This window comes from Rhinopithecus roxellana, chromosome 4 (genome assembly GCF_007565055.1).
Source record: "Rhinopithecus roxellana isolate Shanxi Qingling chromosome 4, ASM756505v1, whole genome shotgun sequence".
Taxonomy (NCBI): domain Eukaryota; kingdom Metazoa; phylum Chordata; class Mammalia; order Primates; family Cercopithecidae; genus Rhinopithecus; species Rhinopithecus roxellana.
The window spans coordinates 35,687,316-35,704,474 of record NC_044552.1 but is presented as its reverse complement, the minus strand read 5'-3'; the positions used below and the strand labels follow the sequence as shown (position 1 = coordinate 35,704,474).

The following is a 17,159-nucleotide window of genomic DNA, read 5'->3' as shown; positions in this document are numbered from 1 at the left end:
TTTTTTTCAGCTTTTCTATTTCTACATGATACAGTCTTGGTAAGTTGTGTGTTTCTAAGAATTTATCCATGGCCGGGCGTGCTGGCTCACACCTGTAATCCCAGCACTTTGGGAGGTCGAGGTGGGCGGATCAGGAGGTCAAGAGATCGATACCAGCCTGGCCAACATGGTGAAACCCCATTTCTATTAAAAATACAAAAATTCGCTGGGCATGGTGGCGCATCTGTAGTCTCAGCTACTTGGGAGGCTGAGACATGAGAATTGCTGAAACCCAGGAGGCGGAGATGGCAGTGAACTGAGATGGCACTACTGCACTCCAACCTGGCAACTAAGCGAGACTCTGTCTCAAAAAAAAAAAAAAAAAAAAAAGAAAGAAAGAAAGAATTTATCCATTTCTTCTAGGTTATCCAGTTTGTTGGTGTGCATTTGTTTATAGTAGTCTCTTATAATCCTTTTTATTTCTGTGACATCAGTTGTAATTTCCCCTTTCATTTCTGATTTTATTTTATATTATTTACTTATGTAATTTTTTTCTTTAAGGTTGAGTCTCACTCTGTTGCCCAGGCTGGAATGTAGTGGCATGATCTCAGCTCACTGCAACCTCCGCCTCCTAGCTTCAAGCGATTCTTCCTGCGTCAGCCTCCTGAGTAGCTGGGACTACAGGCGTGTGCCACCTTGTCTGGCTAAGTTCTCTATTTTTAGTAGAGATGGGGTTTCACCATGTTGGCCAGGCTGGTCTTGAACTCCTGACCTCAGGTCATCTGCCCACCTCAGCCTCCCAAAGTGCTGAGATTACAGGCATGAGCCACCATGCCTGGACCTTTCTTCTTTTTTAATGTATGTTTTTACAACTATAAATTGACCTCTTAACACTGCTTTTCCTGTATTCCATAAGTTTTGATATGTTTTCCTTTTTATTTGTCTCAAGGTATTTTCTAACTTCTCTTGTGACTTGTTTGATCCTGTGGCTGTTTAAGAGTGGATTGTTTAATTTTCACATATTTGTGGATTTTCCAGTTTTCCTTGTGCCATTGATTTCTAGTTTCATTTCATTGTCATTAGAAAAAATACTTTGTGGCTGGGCACAGTGGCTCATGCCTGTAATCCCAGCACTTTGGGAGGTCGAGGCAGGCGGATCATGAGGTCGGGAGATCGACACCATCTTGGCCCTGGGAGGCAGAGGTTGCAATGAGCTGAGATCACGCTACTGCACTCCAGCCTGGCAACAGAGCAAGACTCAGTCTTTAAAAAAAAAAAAAAAAAGAAAGAAAGAAAAAGAAAAGATCCTTTGTGTGATTTTAGTCTTCTTGAATTTGTTAGGATTTGTTTTGTGGCCTAACATTGGTCTGTCATAGAGAATGTTCCATGTGCACTTGAGAAGAATGTATATTCTACTGTTGTTGGGTAGAGTTCTCTATATATGTCTATTAGGTCCAGTTGGTGTATAATGTTGTTCAGGTCCTCTCTTTCCATGTTGACCTTCTGTCTGGTTGTTCTGTCCATTATTTAAAGTGGAGTTTTGAAATTCTCTAGTATAACCGTGTTGCTCTTTTACCTTTCAATTCTGTCTAAGTTTTTATTTCATATATTTAGGAGCTCTGGTGTTTGGTGCATAAATATTTATTATTGTTATATCTTCCTAGTTTACCCTTTTATCATTATATAATGTCGCTTTTTATCTTTTGTGAGAGTTTTTTATTTAAAATCGGTTTTGTCTGACATTAATATAGCCACTTCTGCTCTCTTCTGGTTACCATTTGCATGGAATATCTTTTTCCAAACTTTTCCTTTCAATCTATGTGTCCTTAGATCTAAAGTGAGTCTCTTGTAGACAGCATATAGTTGGATCCTTTTTAAACTCCAGTCAATATATGACTTTACATTTAAAGTTAATTACTGGCCCAGCATGGTGGCTCATGCCTGTAATTCCAACACTTTGGGAGGCCAAAACAAGATCACTTGAGGCCAGGAGTTAGAGACCAGCCTTGGCAACATAGAGAAGACCCCATTTCTACAGAAAAAATGTAGTTTTTTAATTAGCCAGATGTTGTGGCATGCACCTGTAGTCCCAGCTACCCAGGAGGCTGAGGCGTGATTGCTTGAGCCCAGGAGGTCAAGGCTGCACTGAACCACGATAGTGCCACTGCTCTGTAACCTGGGCAACAGCATGCTGAGCCTATCTTAAACAAAACATAAACTACCAATAGGGAGGGAAGGACTTACTATTGCCATTTTGTTAAATGTTTTTGGTATTTTTTTTTTTGGAGACAGAGTCTCGCTCTGTCGCCCAGGCTGGAGTGCAGTGGCCGGATCTCAGCTCACTGCAAGCTCCGCCTCCCAGGTTCATGCCATTCTCCTGCCTTAGCCTCCTGAGTAGCTGGGACTACAGGTGCCCGCCACCGCGCCCGGCTAATTTTTTGTATTTTTAATAGAGACGGAGTTTCACTGTGGTCTCGATCTCCTGACCTTGTGATCCGCCCGCCTCGGCCTCCCAAAGTGCTGGGATTACAGGCGTGAGCCACCGCGCCCGGCGTTTTTGGTATATTTTGTAGCTTTTTTGTCCTTTTCTTTTTTACTGCCTTTTTTGTGTTTTGTTGATATTTTTGTAGCAATATATGTTGATTTTCTTCTCATTTCCTATTATATATATTCTATAGATACTTTGTGTTTACTGTTGTAATTACATAAACCATCTTTAAAGTTACAGCATTCTGTTTTAAATTGTTAAAAACTTCATTCACATACAGAAAACTACTTCCAAGTTTCTGCTGAGAAATCTGGTGATTATCTATGGAAACTCCCTTGTATGTGATGAATCGCTTTTCTTTTGCTGCTTTGAATATGTTCTCTGCCTTTGACTTTAAATAATTTAATTATAATGTGTCTTTGTGATCCTCTCTAGATTTATCCTTGTTGAAGTCCTTTGAGGTTCTTAAATGTGCATATCCATTTATCTTCTTAGATTTGGGAAGCTTGCAGCTGTTATTTCTTCAAATAAGCTCTCTGCCACTTTGTCTCTCCCTCTTCTCCTTCTGAGTTTTCATAATGTGCATTTCAGAATGTGTTGTCCTGATAGTGCCCTATAAGTTCTTTATGTGCTCTTTGCCAATCTGTTTCCTTTTTGCTCCTGTGACTCTACCTTTTTCTTTTTTTTTTTTTTTTTTTTGACAGAGTCTTGCTCTGTCACCAGGCTGGAGTGCATGGAGTGTAGTAGCGCGATCTTGGCTCACTGCAACCTCCGCCTCCTGGGTTCAAGTGATCCTCCTGCCTCAGCCTCCAGAGTAGCTGGGACTACAGGTGCTCACCACCACACCCAGCTAACTTTTTTTTTTTTTTTTTTTTTTTTTTTTTTTTTTTTTTTTTTTTTTTTTTGAGACGGAGTCTCGCTCTGTCGCCCAGGCTGGAGTGCAGTGGCCGGATCTCAGCTCACTGCAAGCTCCGCCTCCCGGGTTTATGCCATTCTCCTGCCTCAGCCTCCGGAGTAGCTGGGACTACAGGCGCCCGCCACCTCGCCCGGCTAGATTTTTGTATTTTTTTAGTAGAGACGGGGTTTCACCGTGTTCGCCAGGATGGTCTTGATCTCCTGACCTCGTGATCCGCCCGTCTCGGCCTCCCAAAGTGCTGGGATTACAGGCTTGAGCCACCGCGCCCGGCCTAACTTTTGTATTTTTAGTAGAAACGGGGTTTCACCATGTTGGCCAGGATGGTCTCAATCTCTTGACCTTGTGATCCACCTGCCTCGGCCTCCTAAAGTGCTGGATTACAGATGTGAGCCACCGCACCTGGCTGACTCTACTTTCTTTTGCCTGATTAAACCTGCTGTTGAACCTCTCTAATGAATTTTTCCGTTCAGTTATTGAATTTTTTAAGGTCCCAAATTTCTGTTTGGATCTTTTTCATTGTTTCTCTTTTTATTCATGCATTGTTTCCTTCATTTCATTTAGTTTTGTATCTGTGTTCTAGCTCATTGAACATCTATAACAGTTATTTTAAATTCTTTGTCATGCAGCTCACAGATCTGCATTTCTTTAGGGCCTGTTTCTGGAGTTATATTTTATTCCTTTAATTTAGCCATATTGCCCTGTTTATTTGTATGCCTTATAATCTCTTGCTGGGCTTTAAGAACCTAAAACAACCATCTCTCCGAGTCTTTGTATAGTGACTTTGCAGAGAAAGACCTTTACCAATTATCCTGGCTGTTGGTTCTAGGATCGCTCAACCTTTTTCTGACCTCTTGCTCCCCCTGATGTCTGCCTATGGAACTTCAGTACTAACATCCTGCTCTCCTCTGTTTTCAGTGTCTTCTGTACTCCGGAACCTGTCCATGAGTGCTCACCACTCATATCTCACATGACATGATTCTGAATCATGTGAGATAGAAACCAGTCTCTCAGGGATCCCCAGACAAGCCAGAATGTTGGACACACAGTCAACTCTTTTGTTTCCAGAAGGAGTAGACCCAGTATAGGGGGATTTCCTCCAACTTTCTCTGTACTATGCCATATAAGAAAAAGGACATGAAAGGACATGCCAAACACCGTGAAATTTCCTATCCCTTTTGCTATAATCTTTTGGTTTTACAGTGGCCTGGTGCTGTAGCTTCTCAGCTCTTCTTCAGAGCTCTCACACAAAGGTATTCTGGTCCATATATTGTTGTTAACACACTAAACACATTCTTGCTCTCTTGACTTTGCTCATATTGTTCCTATCTAGGAAGAGTCTCCACACTGCCTCTCACTCATTCATTTGTTCAGTAAATAATTTGAATATCTATTTGGCATACTGTTGGCTCTGGAAATATAGTGAAAAATTCACAGTACCTGACTTCTCTTTGTCTTTGTTGGGGAAGGATCTGTTGCTTCCTAATCTACCATCTTGTTGATATTACTCCTCTAATGATTTTTATTTTATTTTTATTTTTATGATTTTTTCAGATAGAGTCTCACTCTGTCACCTAGGCTGGAGTGCAGTGGCATGATCTTGGCTCACTGTAACTTCCACCTCCCAGGTTCAAGTGCTTCTCCTGCCTCAGCCTCCCAAGTAGCTGGGATTACAGGTGCGCACCACCATGCCTGGCTACTTTTTATATTTTTAGTAAAGATGGGGTTTCACCATGTTGGCCAGGCTGCTCTCGAACTCCTGACCTCAAGCGATACACCTGCCTTGGCCTCCCAAAGTGCTGAGATGACAGGTGTGAGCCACCATGCCTGGCCATGATTTTTATTTTTAAAGCATTTTATTTAGCATTGGAGATATGAGGAAATGGTAGCTGCCCTGAAATAACTTCCTTTTTGGCTGGGAAGACAAGATTTATAAATTAAAACTATCAATATTTGGTAGACTGTAGTAAGTGAGAGGTTTGTGCCATAATCCCAAAAGAAACAATCCTGCATGTTAAAATCTCAAAAGATTAAAATCCCCTAAAGTGTAAAATCCCCAAAATTGTAATCTTGAAAGATGAAAATCCTGAAAATGTAGTTCTGGAAAAAAAAATTATTTTAAATTATTTAAAATACATTTACTTACTTTTTGTTTATTTTTAGAGACAGGGTCTCACTATGTTGCCAAGGCTGGAATGCAGTGGCTATTCACAGGTGTGATCATAATGCACTACAGCCTCGAACTCCTGGGCTCAAATGAGCCTCCTGATTCTGCCTCCCAAGTAGCTGGGACTACAGGCACACACCACCATGCCCAGCTTATGTACCTTTTTTTTTTTTTTGAGATGGAGTTTTGTTCTTGTTGCCCAGGCTGGAGTTCAATGGCGCGATCTCGGCTCACTACAACCTCTGCCTCCTGGGTTCAAGCGATTCTTCTGCCTCAGCCTCCCGAGTAGCTGGGATTACAGGCATGCGCCACCACCCCTGGCTAAGTACATATTTTTAGTAGAGACAGTGTTTCTCCATGTTGGTCAGGCTGATCTCGAACTGCAACCTTAGGTGATCGGCCCGCCTTGGCCTCCCAGAGTCCTGGGAGTACATGCGTGAGCCACTGCGCCTGGCCTATTTACATTTTTAAAGGGAATTTATTTGAGAAACATATAAAAACATAACAGAAAGGCTGAGCGCAGTGGCTCACACCTCTAATCCCAGCACTTTGGGAGGCCGAGGCAGGTGGATCACTTGAGGTCAGGAGTTCAAGACCAGTCTGACCAACATGGTGAAACCCCATCTCTACTAAAAAAATACAAAAATTAGCTGGGCTTGGTGGCATGTGCCTGTAATCCCAGCTACTCAGAAGGCTGAGGCAGGAGAATCGCTTGAAACTGGGAGGCGGAGGTTGCGGTGAGCCAAGATTGTGCCATTGCACTCCAGCTTGGGTGACAGAGCAAGACTCCATCTCAAAAAACAAAACAAAACAAAAAACAAAAAAAACCCAGAAATCTTCATAAGTTACTTTATACAATAAAATAGGTAATAATATATTTTTACAAGCATAAACTCACTCAAGTATATTAACAGTAGTTATACGGATATAGCAGTTATGAGCAGATGAACCATATTCGTAAAGAAACAGGTCAAAAAATGAAATGTATAAATACATATCACTGTAGTTGGTAATTATGTGTACCCAGCTTTATAACTGTGGTCTTCTGGAATACCATGATGGATAACGCAAGTCTTTTGATGAAATTGATCAAAACCATCATTGGCCGGGCACAGTGGCTCATGCCTGTAATCCCAGCATTTTGGGAGGCCAAGACAGGTGGATCATGAGGTTAGAAGTTTGAGACCAGCCTGGCCAACAGAATGAAACCCCATCTCTACTAAAAATACAAAAAATTAGCTGAGCATGGTGGTGGGTGCCTGTAATCCCAGCTACTTGGGAGACTGAAGAGAATCGCTTGAACCTGGGAGGTGGAGGTTGCGGTGAGCAGAGATGGTGCCCCTCACTCCAGCCTGGGCAACAGTGTGAGACTCTGTCTCAAGAAAAAAAATAAATAAATAAAAAACCCTGCAACATATGCAGTTGCCTAAAGAGAAAAACAAATTTTTAAACAATCATTTAGAAAATTGTTTGTTTATTTATTTATTTATTTTGAGACAGAGTCTCACTCTGTTGCCCAGGCTGGAGTGCAGTGGCACAATCTCGGCTCACCGCAACCTCCGCCTCCCGAGTTCAAGCGATTCTTATGCTTCAACCTCCTAAGAAGCTGGGACTACAGGCGCACACCACCATGCCTGGCTGATTGTATTTGTTTATTTATTTTTTGAGATGGATTTTCGCTCTTGTTGCCCAGGCTGGAGGGCAATGGTGCAACTTTGGCTCACTGCCACCATCGCCTCCCAGGTTCAAGCGATTCTCCTGCCTCAGCCTCCCGAATAGCTGGGATTACAGGCACCCGTCACCAGGCATGGCTAATTTTTGTGTTTTTAGTAGAGACCGGGTTTCACTATGTTTGTCAGGCTGGTCTTGAACTCCTGATCTCAGGTGATCCGCCTGCCTCGGCTTCCCAAAGTGCTGGGATTACAGGCATAAGCTACCACACCCGGCCAATTTTTTGTATTTTTATTAGAGACAGGGTTTTGTCATGTTGCCCAGGCTTGTCTTGAACTCCTGAGCTCAGGCACTCCACCTGCCTTGGCCTCCCAGACTGCTAGAATTGCAGGTATGAGCCACAGCACTCAGCCTATTTCTTTTAAAGATATTGTTTTGCTCTGTTACCCAGGTTGGACCTGAACTCCTGGGCTCAAACGAACCTCCCAGCTCAGCATCCCAAGCGGCTGAGAGTACAGGCACATGCCATCACACCCAGCTGAAAAATTCTGTGTTCCACAAATGCGGATATACAGAAAAGACATCTATTTATTGAGGAAGTTTCGACCTTTTTTTCTGACATGCACAATGCTTATACAGAAAGCCAACATGATAATGCACTTTTTTGGAGTCGTATTTACAAAATACATAAAACAAATTGTAACTCTGTAAAAGTATATAATTTATACTTTTAGTACTGGAAATGATGCAAAGCTGAAATATATAGCACAGTGAATTGTAAAAAATAGTGCTAGCAAAGTTACTGACTGGTTCGAAAGTAATTATGTGCATGGTAGGATAAGAAGACATATACTTAGCCAGGTGTGGTGGCCCACACCTGTAGTCCCAGCTACTCGGGAGGCTGAGGCAGGAGAATCACTTGAACCCAGGAGGTGGAGGTTGCTGTGAGCCAAGATGGCTGGGTGCAGTGGCACATACCTGTAGTTCTAGCTGGTTGAGACAGAGGCAGAAGGATCAGTTGAACCCAGGAGTTTGAGGCTGTAATACACTATGCTTATGTCTGTGAATAGCCACTGCACTGTGGCCTGGGCAACACAGCGAGATTCCATCATATGTATATAACATATTCATATATATAGTATTTATATATAATATATAGTATTCATACATATAGTATTTATGTGAATAAATAAGCTGACTAAATAGTGGAATAAAAAACTTGAGGAAAAACCCAAAAACTAGAAATAAAATTTAACTTCTGAAAAATGTATTACAGGAATAAATTCTGGGCAGTTAGTTGCACAGAGGTTGTCCATTAGACCTGGCTGACTTTCGCAGTAATTTAACTATATTTTGAAGTCTTACGTCACAATGAATAGCTGTGAATGAAATGAAAAATAGGTTTTTTTTCTTTTAGGGCATGGCTCTCCTTATAGAATACATTCACATTTGACATACACCTGACATGATATACACAGACATGAGCATTTCCTATTAAATTTGCCCATCTTCTGTGCCATACTTCTGTGTTGTTTTAGGTACACAGAAATCCATTCCATGTGAAATCATATACAGACCACAGATTTCGCACAAATAATACTGGTGATTGAACAGCAACACCATTGTGTATGTGTTTTGTTTTATTTTGTTTTTTGAGACAGAGTCTCACTCTGTCACCCAGGCTGGAGTGCAGTGGCCTGATCTCAGCTCACTGCAACCTCCACCTCCTGGGTTCAAGTGATTCTCCTGCCTCAGCCTCCCAAGTAGCTGGGACTACAGGTGTGAGCCACCACACCCAGCTAAGTATGTGTCTTCTTATCCTACCATGCACATAATTATTTTTGAACCAGTCAGTAATTTTGCTAGTTCTTTTAGGCAAATGTGGCTTTAATTCATTAAAAGCTCCTGGAATTTCATCAGCTGGAAGGAATGCCAGTGCAGACAAGTGATGCATTTTTATTTTTATTTTCTTATTAGAGACATGGTCTTGCTCTGTCACCCAGGCTGGAGTGCAGTGGCACGATCTCAGCTCACTACAACCTCTGCCTCCCAGGTTCAAGTGGTTTTCCTGCCTCAGCCTCCTGAGTAGCTGGGATTACAGGCGGGCACCACCACATGTGGCTAATTTTTGTATTTTTGGTAGAGGCAGGGTTCTGCCATGTTGGCCAGGCTGGTCTTGAACTCCTGACCTCAGGTAATCCACCCTCCTTGACCGCCTGAAGTGCTGGAATTTCAAGCATAAGCCACTGCACCCAGCCAAATGATGCATTTTTAAACGGAAGTGTTCATTGTTGTTGTATTATGTGACTAATCTACTCATCTGAATTTTCTGCCAAATGCAAGTAAAAACAGGATGGGAATAGTTCCATTTAATATGATACAAGTAACATGCTGCAGCTACCCTGCTTACAATAAAAAATGAACTTCCCCAGAATTCAGCTTTCAGGATTTCAATGTGCTGAATTTTAATCTTCCAGGATTGTGATTTTCAGGATTTTAGATGTTAGGGATTTTTAGATGTTAGAGATTTTGATCTTTCAGGATTATGGCATTTGAGATTGTGTTTTTAGGGATTATGATTAGCACTGGTATGTGAGCAACCTATAAATGCAATAAGAGCTCAGAGTAGGACTTCATAAGTAGATGGGCCTTCAACCTAGAATCAAAGAAAGAATAAGCTTCTCTGAATGGTAAGCTTCTTGAAGGCAGGAACTTTGTCTTTTTTTTTTTTAACTATAATATTTCTAGGGCCCACAGAATGCCCAAGAGATATCCAAATTATTTACTGAACAAATGGATGAGCAGAAGGGAAGTACAAGAGACCCTTCTGGGTTGGGGGGATAGTATGAACAAAGGTGAGAAGGCAAGAGTGTGGTTAGTTTGGAAAGACAGACAATGAGTAATTTAGTTTGTCTACATTGCAAGGAGCCTATGGAGCCTATGGGGCCTATGGGAAATACTCAGAAATAGTTGGAGAAGATGACAGGGGCCAGATAGTGAAAGGCTTTTGGTTTTTTTTTTTTGAAACAAGGTCTACAAGGTCTTGCTCTGTCACCCAGGCTGAAGCGCAGTGGCAAAATCATAGCTCACTCCAACCTCGACCTCCTTGGCTCAAACAGTCGTCCTGCATAGCTAGGACTACAGGTATACACCACTCTGCCAAGCCAATATTTAATTTTTTTCCAGACTTCATAGTAGCAGAATTTTATTTAATTAAAAATGTTTTTTAAAAATTAGACATTACAAATTCAGAACCCACTATTTCAATTAACTGAAGAAAAATAGGAGGTTGGGCTAAGACTTTGACAAATTATATTGTAAATCCATCCACAGTGTTATAAAATGAAAAGAACAAAAATAACAATAGTTTACACATGTCTTTAAAAAAGCAAGTGTAGAAAAAGACCAGATTAAATCAAGCCTAACCTTGTAAATTATAAAAGAAAGAACCTTGAGATTCATCCAGCTGCTCACTTCCTCCTCTCTTTCCCGTTTCCGTGGAGTCAGCCACTACTGTTGGTTCTTCAAAACTCCTTTTATGTGCCTACTTCTCTAAGAAAACTTTACTGACCCAAGGTCTCATAAGATGCCATTACTGTGTTCTTCCAAAATCTCTATTATAGCACTTCTTATTTTTTTAATGTTAATAATTCATTATACTGATATTTACATTGTGGTATTTGCTGAGACAAAGTGCAGAAGGTATTGCAGAGTTCTTTTTTATTTTATTTTATTTCAATAGTTTTTGGGGAACAGATGATTTTTGGTTACATGGATAAGTTCTTTAGTGGCAATTTCTGAGATTTTGGTGCACCCATCACCTGAGCAGTGTACACTGTACCTACTGTGTATTCGTTTATCCCTTACCCCCTCCCACCCTACCCTCCAAGTCCCCTAAATCCATTATATCATTCCTATGCCTTTGCATCCTCATAGCTGAGCTCCCACTTATGAGAACATACAATATTTGATTTTCCATTCCTGAGTTACTTCACTTAGAGTAATGGTCTCCACCTCCATCCAGGTTGCTGTAAATGCCATTATTTCATTCCTTTTTATGACTAAGTAGTATTCCATGATATATATATTCCACATTTTCTTTATCCACTCGTTGTTTGATAGGCATTTTTGTTTCATTTATCTTTTGTATTTTTTTTTGTTTCAATTTATTTTAGGTCTGTTCTGATCTTTGTTACTCTTTTCTTCTGCTGTGTTTGGGTTTGGTTTGTTATTTCTCTGGTTCCTTGAGGTGTGACCTTAGATTGTCTGTTTATGCTCTTTCAGACTTTTTGAGACAAGGCCTGGCCCTATTGCCTAGACTGGAGTGCAGTGTCACAATCTTGGTTCATTGCAACCTCTGCCTCCTGGGCTCAAGCTGTCTTCCCACCTCAGCCTCCAAAGTAGCTGGGACTATAGGCATATCCCACCACACCGAACTAATTTTTGTATTTTTTGTAGAGACAAGGTTCTCCATGTTGCCCAGGCTGGTCTCAAACTCCTTAGCTCAAGTAATCCACCGGTCTCAGCCTTCCAAAGTGCTAGGAGTATAGGCATGAACCACTGCACCAGGCCTCTTTCGGACTTTTTGATGTAGACATTAAATGCTATGAACTTTTCTCTTAGCACCGCTTTTGCTGTGTCCCAGGGGTTTAATCATTTGTGTCACTATTATCATTTAGTTCTAAGAATTTTTTAAATTTCCATCTTGATTTCATTGTTGACCCAAAGATTATTCAAGACCAGATTATTTAATGTCCGTGGTTTTGAGGGTTCCTTTTGGAGTTAATTTCCAGTTTTATTCCACTATGGTCTGAGAGGATACATGACATAATTTTGATTTTCCTAAATTTATTTAGACTTGCTTTGTGACCTATCATATGGTCTATCTTGGAGAATGTTCCATGTGCTGATAAAAGAATATATATTCTGCAGTGGTTTAGATCCATTGTTGGGGAGCTAGTGTGGTCTTTTAAGGGTGTTATAGAACCTTGTTTTGTTTTATTAGCAGAATTACTTTTCTGATTCCTTCTCATCTGGGTAGACTATTTTAGTGGAAAAATCTGGAACTCAAAGCCTGCTATTCAGATTTATTTATACCACAGAGTGATCCCTTGATGCAGTGTTCTGCCCCGTTACCCTGGGGATAGGGCTTCCTGAGAGCTGGACTGCAGTGATTATTATTGCTCTTTTGGGTCTAGCTACCCAGTGGAGCTACCAGGCCCTGGGCTGGTGCTGGGGAATATCTGCAAAGAGTCCTGTGATATGATTCATCTTCAGGTCTCCTAGCCATGGATAACAGCACCTGCTCTGGTGGAGGTAACAAGGGAGTGAAGTACACTCTGTGAGAGTCCTTGGTTGCAGATATGTTTAGCGGGCTGGCTCTCTCAAATGCTGGTTATGCTAGCAGCAAAACTGTCATGTGGATAGACGTAGGACTTCTGGTTAGCCAAGATGTTGCAGGCAGTGGAATTATCCAGTTTGCCATTGACGGGCATTTAGGTTGGTTCTGTCTTTGCTATTGTGATTACTGCTGCAATGAACATATGCATGCATGTGTCTTTATGGTAGAGTGATTTATATTCCTTTGGGTACATACTCAGTAATGGGATTGCTGGGTTAAATAGTAGTTCTGTTTTAAGTTCTTTGAGAAATCACCAAAGTGCTTTCCACAGTGGCTGAACTAATTTACATTCCCACCAGTATTGTATAAGTGGTCCCTTTTCTCCACATCTTTGCCATCATCTGTGATGTTTTTGACTTTTAAATAATAGCTTTCTGATTGCTGTGAGATAGTATCTCATTGTGGTTATTTGCATTGCTCTAATGATTAGTGATGCTGAGCATTTTTTTCATATGCTTCTTAGCCGCAATATGTCTTCTTTTGAAAAATGTATGTTCGTGTCCTTTGCCTACTTTCTGATAGAGCTGTTTGTTTTTTTCCTTGTTAATTTAAGTTCCTTATAGCTTCTGGATATTAGACCTTTGTCAGATGCATAGCTTGCAAATATTTTCTCCCATTCTGTGGGTTGTCTATTTACTCTGCTGATAGGTTTTGTCATTGTTGTTGTTCTTTGCTATGCTCTTTAATTAGGTGCCATTTGTCAATTTTTGCTTTTGTTGCAATTGCTTTTGGTGTCTTTGCCATGAAATCTTTGCCGGGGCCTGTGTCCAGAATGGCATTTCCTAGGTTTTCTAGAGCTTTTATAGTTTCAGGTTTTACTTTTAAGTCTTTAACCCATGTTGAGTTGATTTTTGTAGATGGTGTAAGGAAGGAGTCCAGCTTCAATCTTCTGCATATGGCTAGCCAGTTATCCCAGCACCATTTATTGAATAAGGAGTCCTTTCCCCATTGCTTTTGTCAACTTTGTTGAGTATTGGATGGTTGTAGGTGTACAGTTTTATTTCTGGGCTCTTTATTCTGTTCCATTGTGCTGTGTGTCTATTTTTATATCAGCACCATGCTTTTTTGGTGACTGTGGCCTTAAAGTATAGTTTGAAGTTGGGTAAAATTGATGCCTCCAGCTTTGTTCTTTTGCTTATGATTGCCTTGGCTATTCAGGCTCTTTTTTGGTTCCATATGAATTTTAGAATAGTTTTTTTCTAATTAGAAGAATGCCATTGGTAGTTTGATAGGGATAGCACTGAATCTGTAGATTGCTTTGGGCAGTATGGCCATTTTAACAGTATTGATTCTTCTTATCCATGAGCATAAAATATTTTTCCATTTGTGTCATCTCTGATTTCTTCGAGCAGTGTTATAATTCTTGCTGTAGAGATCTTTCACCTCCCTGATTAGCTGTATTCCTAGGTATTTTGTTTTTGTGTGTGTGTGCGTGTGTGTGTGTACGTGTGTGTGTCTGTTGTGAATGAGATTATGCTCTTCATTTGGCACTCAGTTTGATACTCAGTATAGACATGCTGCTGATTTTTGTACATTGATTTTGCACCCCGAAACTTTGCTGAAGTTGTTTATAAGATCTAGGAACTTTTGGCCAGATATGATGGGGTTTTCTAGGTATAAAATTATTTTGTATTTTGTATTTTTATTTATCGATATATTTTTTCTTATGCTACCTTGTCCAAGATCTAGTTATAACGTTATATCATCTGCAAATATAGTTTGACTTCTTCTCTTCTTATTTGGATGCTTTTATTTCTTTTTCTTGCCTGATTGCTCTGGTTAGGAATTCCAGTACTATGCGGAGTAAGAGTCGTGAGAGTGAGCATTCTTGTCTTGTTCCAGTTCTCAGGCAGAATGCTTCTAACTTTTACCCATACCGTATGATGCTGGCTGTGGGTTTGTCATAGGTGGCTGTTAATTATTTTGAGATATGTTCTTTCAATGCCTAGTTTGTTGAGGATTTTCAACATGTAGTGATATTGAATTTTATCAAAAGTCTTTTCTGCATCTATTGAGATGATCATGTTTTTTTTTTTTTTTTTTTTTTTTTTTTGAGACGGATTCTCTCTCTGTGCCCCAGGCTGGAGTGCAGTGGCACAATCTCGGCTCACTGCAAGCTCCGCCTCCCAGGTTCACGCCGTTCTCCTGCCTCAGCCTCCTGAGTAGCTGGACTACAGGCGCCCGCCACCACGCCCGGCTAATTTTTTGTATTTTAAATAGAGATGGGGTTTCACCATGTTAGCCAGGATGGTCTCGATCTCCTGACCTCGTGATCCGCCCGTCTCGACCTCCCAAAGTGCTGGATTACAGGCGTGAGCCACCGCGCCCGGCCGATCATGTGTTTTTTATTTTTAGTTTTGTTTATGTAGTCAGGGTGTCCTATTTCAGAGCCTTTGGGTACTGCTTTGTGAAGAAAGACCTGGTGTTTCTATGAGCCAAAAAAAACCCTTCTTTTTCAGCTCCCTTACAGCTCCCTTTTTCAGCTTACTCTACCTATGTCTGTTAACTGTTTTCTTACTCAATTTGTATTGTATTGTATTTATTTATTTGTTTTAGATACAGAGTGTCACTCTGTCACCCAGGCTGGAGTGCAGTTGTGTAATCATAACTCACAACAGCCTGGAACTCCTGGGCTCAAGTGCTCCTCTCACCTCAGCCTCCTGAGTAGCTAGGACTACAGGTACACATTACCATGCCCAGCTAATTTTTTTATTTTTTATTTTTGTAAAGATGGTCTCACCATCTTCCTCAGACTGATCTTGAACTTCCGGACTCAAGCAGTCCTCTCACCTTGACCTCCCAAAGTGCTAGGATTACAGGCATGAGCTACTGTGCCCAGCCAATTTATATCGTTTCATAAACTTTTACTTTACCTACCTTTTGTTAGCTTGGATTTTCCAGTTTTTTTTTTTTTTTTTGGTTTTTTTTTTAAGTCTCGCTCTGTCGCCCAGGCTGAAGTGCAGTGACGCGATCTCGGCTCACTGCAAGCTCCGCCTCCCGGGTTGACGCCATTCTCCTGCCTCAGCCTCCCCAGTAGCTGGGACTACAGGCGCCCACCACCACGCCCGGCTAGTTTTTTGTTTTTTTTTTTAGTAGAGACGGGGTTTCGCCGTGTTAGCCAGGATGGTCTCGATTTCCTGATCTCGTGATCCGCCCGCCTCGGTCTCCCAAAGTGCTGGGATTACAGGCGTGAGCCACCGTGCCCCGCCAGATTTTCCAGTTCTTAAAATAACAGTTGTGTTTACTTCCCAGTTCCTTCCATTTTCCATACTTGACTAACCTAGCAAATCTAAATTACAATTAAATCGGCTTTCATGACTGCATTTCGGAATCTTGTAATGGAAATGTTAATGCCATCAGCATTCGTTTAAGTTGGCTAAAGCCTCCTTTGCATGCTAAATGTGTGTTTGTCATCCTTCCATCTCATCCACCCATCCAAAAGTCATTATTAAATCTTTCCCCCTCTGGGATATACCAGGCAAATGTAAGACACAGCACTCCGTGGTAAGGAAACTGTGTTCTCTAACCTAATGATTGCCCCTTTGATGGTGGGTAGAGACCCAGATTGAAGACTAGTGGTGGTTTGGGCTTGGAATGATTCATCTCCTTAAGAATCATCAGCCTTTCTTCTTTCCTTATTACCATCTCTCCATTTCTACTCTTACATTATTTTTTTCTTTCCTATTTATTGAATACAATGATATATTGTAAAAGCTGAAGAGAGGCAGTATTGAGCTGGAACCTTGACCCAGCTATTTTCTATGTGAGTGTTCTTGAGAATACTTACTATTAGTCCATTCTCACATTGCTATAAAGAAATACCTGAGACTGGGTAATTTACAAAGAAAAGAGGTTTAATCACCTCATGATTCTGTAGGCTGCATAGGAAGCATAGTGGCATCTGCTTCTGGGGAGGCCTAAGGAAACTTAAAATCATGGTGGAAGATGAAGGGGAAGCAGGCACATCTTACATGGCTGGAGCAGGAGCAAGGTAGAGAGTGTTGAGGTGCTACACACTTTTAAACAACCCGATCTCGTGAGAACACACTATCACAAGAACAGCATCAAGAGGATGATGCTAAATCATTCATGAGAACTGCCCCCATGATCGAATCACCTCCCACCAGGCCCCACCTCCAATACTGGGGATTAAAATTCAACATGAGACTTGGTGGGGACACAGATCCAAACCATATCATTTATCCTCTCTCATATTCAAGATCCTCATATATAAAATTGGGATAATAGTATCTGGGCATTTTAGGACTAGAGAAGATGTGAAAAATACCTGATACTTGATGTTCTTTACTAACTGTTATTGCTGTTATTATTGTATAATCATTGTTTCCATTTTCTCAACAGCATGGGAGACTTTTTAGATAGTGCTCAGTGCTCGATGTTATGATAGAGTGAGGTAAAGTATGGGTATCATAGGAATGGAATCGGTAGTTATTAACTAGAGAATCATAGGTCAGACATCTCAAGGACCTCAGAGACCCAAGAATGCCCCATGCTACAGAGGAACTCATGAGAACTTTAA

The 17,159-nt window shown here is 41.0% G+C and overlaps 1 protein-coding gene across 1 annotated transcript in view; it reads left to right on the top strand.

The window, feature by feature from the left end:
* Positions 1-17,159, top strand: part of USP49 (ubiquitin specific peptidase 49) — a 111,880-nt gene that overhangs the window by 47,958 nt on the left and 46,763 nt on the right. Inside the window, exon 4 of the mRNA XM_030928524.1 lies at positions 11-39. The gene's annotated coding sequence lies outside the window, so the exon portion shown is untranslated. The remainder of the gene's footprint in view (positions 1-10; positions 40-17,159) is intronic.